Source organism: Pteropus medius, unplaced genomic scaffold (genome assembly GCF_902729225.1).
Source record: "Pteropus medius unplaced genomic scaffold, Ma_sr-lr_union100, whole genome shotgun sequence".
Lineage (NCBI taxonomy): Eukaryota > Metazoa > Chordata > Mammalia > Chiroptera > Pteropodidae > Pteropus > Pteropus medius.
The window spans coordinates 29093142-29106031 of NW_024340849.1; the positions used below are offsets into that span (position 1 = coordinate 29093142).

The following is a 12890-nucleotide window of genomic DNA, read 5'->3' on the forward strand; positions in this document are numbered from 1 at the left end:
ATCTAATGCCTGATGATCTGAGGTGGAGCTGAGGCGGTGATGCTAGCACTAGGGAGCAGCTGCAAATACAGATAAAGCTTTGCTCAATTGCCCACCACTCACCTCCTGCTGTGCAGCCAGGTTCCTAACAGGCCATGGACTGGACCAGTACTAGTCCGCAGCCTGGGGGTTGGAGACCCCTGCTTTTGAATTTCCTGACTTTGCCCTCTTCTAATTCTACTGCTGAGCAAACTGTGTAGACCTTCCAAAGGTTATACATCTGAAAACACCACTGAATCCTATATAGGCCCCAAATAGTCAGCATATTCCTCCCCTGTAACACTTCCACCAGCCAACTCACATCTTGGAGTTTCTCCCAGGGAAAAAAAAAAAAACAACAAGAAAAAGACACATTCTAAAACCTGACCAGAGTCTTGCACTTCTAAAGGTAAGTACACTTATTTATTCAACATTTACTAATCACTTCTCAGGTGGTAGGCACTGGTGCTTAAGAGACCAGTAAGAGAAGGTCCCTACTCTTGCCAGAGGAATTCACAGTCTACAAGGGACACAGGTAGATATGCTGACAGTGTCAACATGATACATGATTTGATAGAGGAAAAAAGCACCAAGGGGGAAGGCCAGGGAAGGCCAGAGCAGCTTACTGAAACACTGGAGCCAGTCTTCAGCCTCAAACAGATTCACTGCCAATATTTAAGTCCAGGCTTCTTACAGAGTCTCCTCACTGGTTTTGACGTTTTTACTCAGCCTATCCTCTCACCTGAATCCATTCTCCATGTTGCAGCAGAAATGATCAGCTTAAAATTCAAAACAGAGCTCTTTTGTGGCCAAACTTTTCAACGGCACTGAGAATAAGGTCCTGCATGATCTGTCCCATGCCAACTTTTCTCTGTTCATATCACCGACTTTCCCTCACACCAGTGGCCCTTTAGCCATATTGATCTCTTAGTTCCTTAAACAGAATGAGTTCTCTTATACTACATGGCCTCTGCATCTACCATTCTTTTTACCTGGAATTCTCTTGCCCCCGACTCTTTGTATTAAAATCCTTTTGACCTGAGTCTCACCTGAAAGTCATTTCCCTCATTATTTACGTAATTGTCTCTATTTTTATCTATCCTATTAAATTGTATAATCAACAAGGACAGGAACCATGTCTCTTTTGTTCACTTTGTAATCACAGCAGACACTCAATAAATATTTGCTCAATGAGGATGTAAAAGATTCTTTCTCTAGGGTCCTAACTGTAAGCTTCTCCTCAGGTTTATTTCTCAGCCCTTTCAACCACCCCTATTTTCATCATCTCACTGCTAACAGTGCTTATCTGTACCTCCAGAGCTGACCTTTCCACCCAAGATCAAGTTCCACAACTATGATGCCCACTGGTTAGTTTCACCTGCAGTTTCTCTCTGACACCCGCAGCTGGACAGGTCTCCAGGCACATCCATTAACTATCCTCAAATAAACTGTGTTTTTTCCCCCCACTGCTGTTAATGGTGGCATATTCTTGGGAGATCAAATGATTTACTTCCCTCTTTCTTTTACCCATTGAAAGGAACACCTATATGTTTCTATACACACAGTCAAGTGAAGTAATACATTAGCTTCATTTCCTATGTCTAGCCTTTTAAAATAACACCATCCACATACATGTACATTAAAGCTTAATTCTGATCATGACAATCAATATTCTCATCAAAATCCTTCACTAGCTCCCTACTGCCTTCCAAATGACATCCATAATCTTCTGCTTGCTATTCAAAGCCCCTAGTAATCTTGCCCAAACCATCCTAGCAAGTCTATCCAGTTTGGTGGTTAAGACCAGACTGCCATGTTAAATGCACAGACAAAGGGACAGGTGCAGATCCTAGCTTCACCACTTAACCTCTCTGTACTATAGTTCCTTCATCTGTACAATGAGGATAATAATAAGAGTGTATTGTTATAAAGATTAAATTAACTAATATAAGTGGAACACTTAGAATAGTACCTGACACTGGTCATTGCTACACAGACTGTTATATTTGCGTTGTGTTCTAAGTTGTGTCTGATTATCAACAGCCTACATCCCAGCCTATTTGAACCAACTTCCCCTAATGCTCCTTAAACTTTCCCTGCTGTGACAAGAGCCCATGACAGAGGAAACACCAGCTGATAAGCTGCCAGTATTGTACTCCCTCATCCAACTCAAGCGTATTGCCAATCAAAAGCTCTGCCACAAAGCTCCTCTCTCTCCAGGAGTGTTATCTTTATATCACATATACTGAAATGACCCAAAGGTTGCTCATCATAGGATTTCTGGCCCTGTTCAAAGACTCTTAGTCTACAATTGACCATCTTCTTCTTCTCTCTACTTTCTCATTCTCCTCCCAAGTTTCAGATCAGAGACCTTCTTATCACCATTTTCCATGCCAAATGACAAAGCTGTTCTGGGTCTCTTATGCCCCTAAACTGTGTAAACATTGAAACTCTCATGGCTACTCTTCTTACAATAGTCCTATTCAGATAGTATTCCCTTTGCATGGAAACACTTAAAATAATTAAAATTAATTCTGTAGTCTTATTATGAGCAGAATATGACTTCGATCTCTGAAGCAGCCAGGCCTCGCACAATGACAGTTCTACCTTTTTAATCTCTAACGGCCCTGCTATGCACAGGAATTATCAATATTAGTAAAGTGTTTATTGATAAATATGCTAATTCCTAGGAACAGAATAAATTACAACATTCTCAGAAATTTTCACTCATTCTTTAACCTTAAGGAAAACAATTATACAATGTAAACTGTAATTTCCAAAGAATGATCCAACAACTTAGCATGTGCCTCCACCAATGCAATGCAAATTCTATTCCTTTTTATAAATGACCTGATACTTTAAAAAAAAATTAATGGGAAGGATGTCATAACCACCAAAACCAAAAACCTAGCAAAAATCATAACACCTAAACCTAAGGAACTGTGTTCAAATCACCTCATGGCTCTCCAGAAGGCTTCACCTAGTGTCCCTCAGCATTTGTTCCATAGCTGAGGCTGTCAACCAAAGGATAACATACCAGAAGCCTATGTACTTAGACATCTTTACAGAATCAAAAGCAGTTGCATCTTTGTGTAACATTAGAAGTCATAAATTACAGAGTACAAAGGACTCTTATAAAAACTTTTAAGAATTTTAAAATTCATAACCATTTATAGAAATTCTAGCAGTTAAAGGAGAAATAAATTACACAAAATTAGAAATGCAATCTCATCACTGTGGCTACAGTTGTCCTAAAAACAATCTCAAACATTCCTTCTCTTTAAGGACTTAAAGGACTTCACATTGAGGGCGTCTCTAAAAAAATACAAGGAAAAAAATAGCAGAGGAGAAACTAAACTGAACAGCTAATTACTGATTTATAATTTCAAAAAGAATCAAGTAGTAATATTCTAGGCAGTGCTAGTCAAAGTACAGTCCCCAGACTGCAAACTGCTCATACCTTCTCCATGAGAGTACAAAGACTGAGAGCAAGCATTTGGAAGCTAGGATCACAATCTGACAGAAATTTTTCATCTACTGAAAATAGTAAAAAATTGGGAGTTATATATTGTAGGTTTTTATTTCATTTTTCTTATAATGCAATTTTTACATATTTTAGAAAAGAATCAGTTGAAGACAAAGGGGAAATGTTAATAACTAGTCCTCCCAGGGACATCTGCTTCTGGGAAGATGGACTAGATGCACTTTTCCCTATCACCTCCATGAAGTACAACTAAAAATTCTGGACATTACAGAGAAAACAAACATAAAAAGACAAGTATGGAAAGAAGCAGGCAGACTGGCTAGGGTTCTCAGGCCCCAAGGAACAACACAATGGTGAGTTCCCTGAGTTTTATGTTTGCCTCACATATGGCAGACTTGTAGCTAAAGAAGACAGCAACCTAGAAATGCTTATAAGCGCAGACAGGGAAAAAGAAGTCCCAAAGTCTGCTCTCTCTAGCCGAAGAACCAGAAAAGGAACATCCTAGCAAGAGAGAAAACTCTTGAAAAAAACCTCTATACTCCAGACAAACACCACAGAAAAAAACTGTGGCCCCGCCTATGCCAGCAAGGGTCAAGTGGGTAGCCTAGACTTCTACATGCATGCCAGGCTGTAACAAGGCACCTTTCCACACTAGTGATGTTTAGGCAGCATGTAGGGAGCCCAGCATTCATTCAAGGCACTCTTCCACACCACCTCTCCTGGGGATCCTGAACCTGTACCCCTACCTGGCAGTAACAAAACACTGTACCTCTTGGGTTAAGGGAGGCCAAGTGGGAGTCTGTTCTTCTAATGTCTCCTAGCAATAACAAGGCAGTGCTATATGTCACCCCCTTCTCCTGCTGGAGTGGTGTCAAAAAAAGCCAGCTGAACCGGAGGCTTTAGATAAGATCCAGAATTTCATACTATCATATGAAAATATCCAGTTTTTATTTTTAAAAAATCATTCATCATACCAAGAGCCAGGATGAACTCAAAGCGAATGAAAAAAAAAAAAAACAGTAGACACCAACACCAAAATGACAGAGATGTTAGAATTATCTGACAATGATTAGAAAGAAGCTGTGACAGAAATGCTTCAACAAATAATTTCAAGTATAAATAGCCTTAGCAAAGAAATAGAAGATAAAGAAAAACAAAATGAAAATTTCAGAGCTGAAAATTACCAAGATAAAAAGCTAAGTAGATGGACACAACAGAATAGAAGGGTCAGAGAAAAGAAAATGGAAAATAAAGCAATATAAATTACCCAACCTGAAGAACAGAGGGAAATAAACTAAAGAAAAATCAACAGCCTTAAGAACCTGTGGGACCATACAAGAGCTAACATTCAAGTCACTGGAGTCCTGAATAGAGAAAAGAAAGTGGGCTGAAAAAATAATCAAATAAATAATGGTGAAAACTTCCCAAATTTGGCAAGAGACATAGCCTACAGATTCAACAAGCTTAATAAATTCCAAACAGGATAAACGCAAAGAAATCTACATGAAGATGTATCATAATTAAAATTCTGAAAACTAATAACAGAGAAAAAATCCTGAGAACAGTGAGAAAAAAATGACACCTTAACTACAGAGGAAAAACTTTTTGAATAACAGATTTCTCATCGGAAACCATAGAGGCCAGAAGGCAGTGGCCTCTATGTACTTTTCAAGTGCTGAAAGAAAAGTGACAAAGAGAAAATGACTTTTAAGAATGAAGAGGAAATCAAGATATTCTCAAAAGAAGGAAAACTAAACTAATGTGTCATCAGCAGACCTACCTTAATGAATGACTACAGGAAGTTCTTAAAACAAAAAAGAAATGATAAAAGAAGGAATCTTGAGAAATTAAAAAAAGACATAGAAAGCAAAAATACAGGTAAATAGGGCTTTCCTTCTCCCCTGGAATATCCTCACTTATGTCTGATTGTGGAGGCAAAAAACTATAACACTGTCTAAAGTGCTTCTAAATGTATGTAGAAAAAATATTTACAATTGTATTAAAATGGGGGAGGGTAAAGGGACATAAAGGGAAGCACGGTTTCTACTGAACAGGTAAAATGACACCAGTAGACCATAAGATATATTATATATTAAAATACATAAAATACATATGTGATATCTGGAGCAACCAGTAAAATAAATTTAATTTTTAAAAACTGTACAAAGAAATATACTCAGAAACAGTATAAAGAAATTGAAATGGCATTCTAAAAAAAATCTTCAAATAACCCATAGGAAATCGAAGGGGAGGGGGAGAAGAGAAACAAAGAACAAAGGGAACAAATAAAAAAAAGTAAAATGGCAGACTTAAGTCCCAATAGATCAATAATTACATTAAATGTAAATGATCTAAATGCATCAAACAGATTGGCAGAATTGATTAAAAAACATGACTTATCTATATGCTATCTACGAGAAACTTACTTCAAATATAACATAGGCAGGTTGAAAGTAAAAGGATGAAAAAGATATATCATCCAATTAAAAGAGCAATCAAAGGAAAAAGAAAAGTAGTAGCTATGTTAATATCAGATAAAGTAGAATTCAAAACAAAGAGAATTACCAGAGACAGAGAAGGTCATTATATAATGATAGGAAGAGTCATTTTACCAAGAAAACACAGCAATCCTAATTGTTTATGCACCAAATGGAGAGCTGCAAAATATGTAAAGCTAAAAATGGATATAACTTAAAAGGAGAATTAGACAAATGAATAAATGTAGCTGGAAACTTCAACGCCCCTCCTCAACAGCTGATAGACTATCTAGACAGAAAACCAGCAAAGGCACAGAACCCAACATGATCAACCAACAGGATCTAACTGACATTTACAGACCGCTCCACTCAACAACAGAAGAACACACATTCTATTCAAGTGTCCACAGAACACATACCAAGACAGATGACATACTGAGCCATAAAACAAGGCTCAACAAATTTAAAATAACTGAAATCAAACAGTGTGTCCTCCAATCACAATGGAATCAAACTAGAAACCAAAAATAATGTGAAAATTTCCAAACACTTGGAAACTAAACAACACATTTCTAAATAATCTGAGGGTCAAAAAAGTCTCAAGGGAAAAATACACATTGATGTGACTGAAAATAAAAAATATAGCATATCAAAATTTGTGAGACAGAAGTGAAACAGTGCTGAGGGGGAAATTTCTAGTGCTAAATGCCCCCAATGACTATAAATGCAAAAAATCCTTAACAAAATATTAGTAAATAGAATTCTACAATATATAAAAAGAAACACCATGACCAAGTGGAGTTTATTTCAGGGATGCAAGGCTGGCTCAATTCAAAAATATATCAATATAATACATCATATCAATGGCCTAAAGAAGAAAAATCACATCATTTCCGTATGTTCGCAACAACTGAATAAAGGGTACGTGGATCTTTCTGAATTGCTTCTTATAACTGCATGTGGATCTATAATTATGTCACGAAAAGTTTAACTGAAGAAAATACTGGACCTTCACTTACTGCTCTAAGATTCAATACCCAAATGTTAACATTTCAGAATGGATCTACCCTCTTAAACAGCCCTTTATTAATCCTGGCTTTGTGCTGTACTAAGTTGAGGCCACACAGATATAAATATATGATTCCTATCCTCAAACACCATGCTCGAGTAGATTGACAAACAGGCACAAATCAACAGTGAAATACTTCATAATGGAGATGGGATTTGAGCAAATCATTGAACGAGAGGTGGAGAGGGGGACATCTTGGGAAGAAGAAATCATATATAAAGACACAGCTAAAAATAAGCACAGTGCCTATGGAGAGAGGCATGTGTATGCTGTGAAATAACAAAGATGAGATAAGCACTGTGGTGATAATTATGGAGGGTCCCCAAAGCCAGAGAGAGAAGTTCAAATGTCACGCAGAGAAGCCTTTCTCACCAACCCAGATGACCAAAAGCTGCAGCTCCTCCCATCCACAACCCCTCCAGCACCCTTTACTTTTTCTTTATAGCACTCATCACAAATTGTAATTATTATGTATTTTTCTGTATGTTCATGTATTTCGTGCTGTCCCACCCCAGTTATCTTGAGTAGTTATCATTAGGTCTTGCATACCATAAGCACTCAATAAATATTAATAAATGAACAAACAATATTCACTCCTACCTCTCTTCTATGCAGCTTCGCCATTCCTTTTCCTCCATTATCTGTCACTCCATTCACCTTGGTCCCTCTCTGACCTACCTCTTTTTGCTAATCTCTTTCCTTGCTCCTCCACCTCGGCCCAACTCTTTACTTATCATAAAAATAAAAACTCAAGTTTATTTTAAAACAGTGGTTCACAATTTTAATGTTGTAATACTCTTCTGATTCTCAACCAATTAGGAACTGTATCCCAAGAAACCTGGTAACAAAAACAAGAACTAAAGTTGTATGTTATTACATAAGCATAACTGATGTATATATTACATGAACAAATAAGAGCAGAAATAGTTATTCCAGTTGCCTTACTTTCCTGAATATAAGAGTCTTTTACCATCACTGGAGGATCCTATCTGGTCTATGGAAAGCTGTCCATCAAAGACGGCCAGGATAGTACTCAAGGGTACTAAAGTTGTGAAAAACAAGGAGAGACTGAGAAACTGTCACAGACCAAAGAATAAGGAGACACAATGACTAAATGCAATGTGGTACCTTGGATTGGATCCTAAACATAAAGATAATAGAAAAGTGGTAAAATTCAAATAGTCTGGAATTTAGTTTTAAAAAATATAGCACTAACATGATTAAGATTCACATTTATTAATATTATTTTATGTCATTAAAAAGAGAAAGAGATGGGGCATGCAAGTGAGCCAAGAGTAAAACTCAGGCCAGAGTAGCCAGGGCTTGAAGCTGAAAAGGTACATATAGAACCACCTTCATTTTGACTTTGGTCCCATGCTCTTACCAAATGCCATGAAAATTACCTTTACCTGCAACTGCTTGAGATTAACCACCAGCTTTGACTTCCTAGCATGCTCTTTCATGTACAGTCACACGTTGATTAAGAACGGAGTTACATACTGAGAAATGTGTCCTTGGCAATTTCATTGTTGTGTGAACACCATAGAGTGTACTTAGACAAACCTAGATGGTATAGCCTACTGCACACCTAGGCTACATGGTACGGCCTATTGCTCCTAGGCTACAAGGCTCTATAGCATGTACAAAACAACAGGAAATTAAATTAAGCACAAGAGAAAATGATGCAATGAAGAGACTCCGTCAACATGAGATGTATGAAGCTGCTGCCTGTGGAATATGGCATGCCATTTTAGAGCAAACTTTTTTTTTTATAAGTAGAGTACTCTAAAATAATGATTGAAAGTCTAGTATAGTGAATACATAAACCAGTAACACAATTGTTTATTATCAAGTATTAAATACTGCACATAATTGTATATGCTATACTTTTATACAATTGGCAGCACAGGCTTCCTTATACCAACATCCTCACAAACACACAAGCAATGTATTGCATTGCGACTTATGATGGCTATGACATCACTAAGAGATAGGAATTTTTCAACTCCATTATAGTCTTATGGGACCAATGTCATATATGCGGTCCATTGTTGACTAAAACATCATGCCACAAGTGACTGTACTCAACATGCATTTATTGAGTGCCTACTGCTTAACAAGCACTTTGAAGTCTCTGGGGAAACAGGGCTCTAAAAGGAAGATACAATCTCTCCTCTCATAAAGCTTATACTCTGTGGGAGAAGCCAAGCATTTAACAAGTATTTGCATAAATGGTGAATGCTCCCAAGAGTTTTACAGCCTGCTTCTTAAAAGCCATCAGATCATTCATTAAACCATTATCTCTGGTGTTTGGAAGAAGCCTTTCAATGCAAACACAAATCAGCCGAGATAGGTCTGTGATCTATTACTTGTGATCTGCTAAATCATTTTAACAGATACTAATTCAGTTCATGTGGTTTGGGACCTGAGCTGCTATATTTCTTCAAAATCCCAGATGACAGGTATGCTGATGCTGGTTCACGAACCACACTTTGAATTAGCAAGGCTCTGAAGTACTGTGGAAACATCCCTCAAACTATCATGTAAAATGTAAGCTCCATAAAGGCAAGGACATTTTCTCTATATATACAATACTCATCACAGTATACCCAGGACTTAAAACTGCGCCTCACAGACAGATAGCATACAATAAATATTTAGTTACCAAATAAATGGATGCGTAGTCTAGACAAGAACGGTTCAATAGTAGCCACTGATCACATTTAGCTACTGAACAATTGAAATGTGGCTAGTGCAAGTGAAGAGCTGAATTTCTTTAAATTTAATTTAAAGTAATTTAAAAAGTCACATGTGCTTAGTGCTCACCACAATGGACAATCCAAGTCTAGACAAAGATGTGATGTAAAGAGGGCTGGATTAATAAGGCCTAGGTTTGAATCCCAGCTCTCTGCTGCTTAGTTTGTGACCTGTAAAGTCACAACTTCTTAGGGCCCCAACTTCTTCATCAGCGAAATGAGGACAAGACTCCCCCCACCCCCATACACACACACACATATCTCAGGGTTCTTGACAGAAAGTCTTACAAATGAAAGTATTAAGCATAAGGTACGACTAAAGGTAACGTTCTCTTGCCTTCCAAAAACAGTTCGCAATCACAAAGACTACTTTACCTACCGCCCACACTTGCCAGGAAATGCGAAGCGCGTTCGTAAGTTCGGCTGGCTCAGTGGCGTTTAAAATCAGGCCAAGGTCATAAGTTTGGAGGAAGGGGAACCCTCACTTAGCAGAGTTGACCAGGTAAGAGCAGCAATGACAATGCAAGTCATCATAATTCCTGGCAAATCTTCAAATGGACATTGTATTGATTATGGATGAGCAAATGACATTTCATTCATTCATTCTTCCAGGAAGGACTGCCACATAACCTAAAGTCCGCTACTTCCCATACATAGACATTTACTAATTCGGAGCCGGGACCTCTTCGCGCGCAGTGGGCCGGGAAGCCCCTACCCTGGCTGCCCGCGTGTCCTCCCCTCCCCCGTCGCGCCAGCCCAGCGAGGGTCAGCCTGGCACCGGGGCTCCAAGTACCACACGGCGGGGCTGAACCCAGGAGCCATGTTTAGCTGTATTTTTGGTGAATAAAGCAAACTTCCGTCTTCTAAAGAAAAACGGTTTCTAACTCAATGTCAAACTAGGACGGAAACTCGCTGCTCGCCGCAGCTGCCAACCACAGACGCCGCATATCCAGCAGCCCCGGAGTCCCTGACCCGGTCCCTGACCCAGACCCTGTGCGCAGCGCTCCCGCGCCCCGGCCACGGCCGCGCCGGCCACAAAGGGACGGGGAGGCGCTGACGGGCCTCCACCTCCTCCTCCAAACTCGCGCAAGCGGCCGCGGCTGTGGGACCGCCGGGGCGCGGGCGAACACTCACCTCGTTCTGGGCGGCGGCGGCGGCGGACGCTCCTCGGGGCCGGCCGCGGCGGTCGCGGAGCGATCCCGCGGGCCGCAGCGCGGGCGCTCCTCTCGGGCCGCCGTCCGCCGCGCCGCCTCCTCGGCCACTGCCGGCGGCTCCCCTCGCGGGCGGGCGGGCCCGGCGCGGGCCCCGCCTCCGCCGCGCCCGCCCCCGCCTCCGCGCCCGGCCTCGCGGGCTCAGCGACACTACTCCGGGCTGCCCCGCATGCCGCCGGCGTCGCCGCTGCTGCCGCTGCTGCCGCTCGCTGGGGCCGCCTACGCGCGGCGGGCCGGGGCCGCAGGGCCGCCCGCGCAGACCGCTCGAGCGCGGTCCTCACAGCGCGCGGCGTGCTCGGCGGCGGCGGCGGCCGTGCGGCTGCGCGGGGGAGGCGGGGGCGCCGCGCGCTCACCCGGATGCGCTGCCCCCGCCCCTGCGGCGAGCCCACCTCGGGGCCGCGGCGCTTCCCTCGGGGCCCGGGAGGTTCCGGTGTCTCCGCGCCTCTGCCCCTGCCTCCCTGACCCTCGGGGAACCGCGGACTGGTGACACCGCGGGGAGAGACACCGGAGCAAGGGTCCCCCGGGCGGGAGGCTCAGTCTGCGACGACCTCGGCCGTGCAGTCCGGCCGGGTGGTCTCCACCTGAACCCCAGTACGAACAAAGAGACTGCCGCATCAAGAGAAATCAAACTCGAGCCGTTTTCACGTCGACCAGACCACGGGGTGGGAGGAAATACGGGTGCCCTCACCGCGCCGAGGAGATCCTCGGATAGACCCCGGGACCAAGTACAGGGCTGCTCCTGACCCGGGTGGGGCCGCCTGCAGCGGCCGAGGCGAACTTGGAGCTGGAAGACTCGGCTCGTCCGTCTGGCCCTGCTAAGCCTTGCGCCAGGCAACAGAGATGCAGGAGGTCCAGGACCCAGGGTGGGCGGTGAGAGGGAGGCCACCGACCAGCACCGCCGGAAGAGGCAGCCAGTCTTCGGCAGATTAAAACGCCGGGTCTCCTGCAGCGTGGGGATTTTTTAGGGAAGTGTCTCCTGCTCAGAGAGGGGCTCCTCCACTGTGCCCCCTTGGAAAACACTCCCCCTTGGCACTGATTCCAGTACCTAGCCACCTGAAGAGAATACACAACCATGGTCGTCTGTCACACTAGGAATCACCAACCATTCTTTTAATAAATGAATTTTCCACTTAAATCATTCAGAGGTTTATGTGTCTTGCTCGCCAGCCAAGAGATGAAATGATAAGACACTAGTGTTTATAATGTCATTTAAATTGTCTTACTTTTTAATAAATGCTATGTATGTTCAAAACCAAAAGCCTGGCTGTAAGCAAAAAAAAAAAAATGTTATCGAAGATTATCTGGAATTTCACTATGCTGTTTTGTGCTTAATACATTCTCTAAATATACTAAAAAGTTGCTTTTTAAAAGTACTTACATAATATTTTGAAACAAAGTGAATCATTGGCCTGTCAATGTGCCACAAGGAAACTTCGCTTTGAAGTTAGCATCTCCTTTAAAAATACCTATAAAAAAATACTGTATCTCGGGGGAAAGATTTGCAAATCATACATTTGATAAAAGACTTGCATTCAGAATGTATAAAGACCTCAAGAATAAGACTAATAATCCAATTTAAAATGGGCAAAAGAATTAACTACAAATGGTCAACAATAGCATGAAAAGATGCTCAACACGTTACAGTAACTGTAACGTGTTGTCACTATAGTTATAGTATAGGAAAATGCAAATCAGAAGCACAATGAGAAAGCTTTTCACATCCACTACAATAGCTGTCATAACTGACAAAAGCAACTGTTGGTGAGGAGACAGAGAAATTGGAACCCTCATAGATTGATGAGGGAAATGTAAAATGGGGCAACCACTTTGGAAAAACACGTTAGGTTCTTTAAAAGTTATACACAAAAGTACCAT

The 12890-nt window shown here is 41.7% G+C and overlaps 1 protein-coding gene across 1 annotated transcript in view; it reads right to left on the minus strand.

Moving 5' to 3' along the window:
- GALNT1 (polypeptide N-acetylgalactosaminyltransferase 1) overlaps window positions 1-11058 on the minus strand; it is a 95795-nt gene extending 84737 nt beyond the window's left edge. The window contains exon 1 of the mRNA XM_039843103.1: window positions 10939-11058. The gene's annotated coding sequence lies outside the window, so the exon portion shown is untranslated. The remainder of the gene's footprint in view (window positions 1-10938) is intronic.
- Window positions 11059-12890: the final 1832 nt, after the last annotated feature.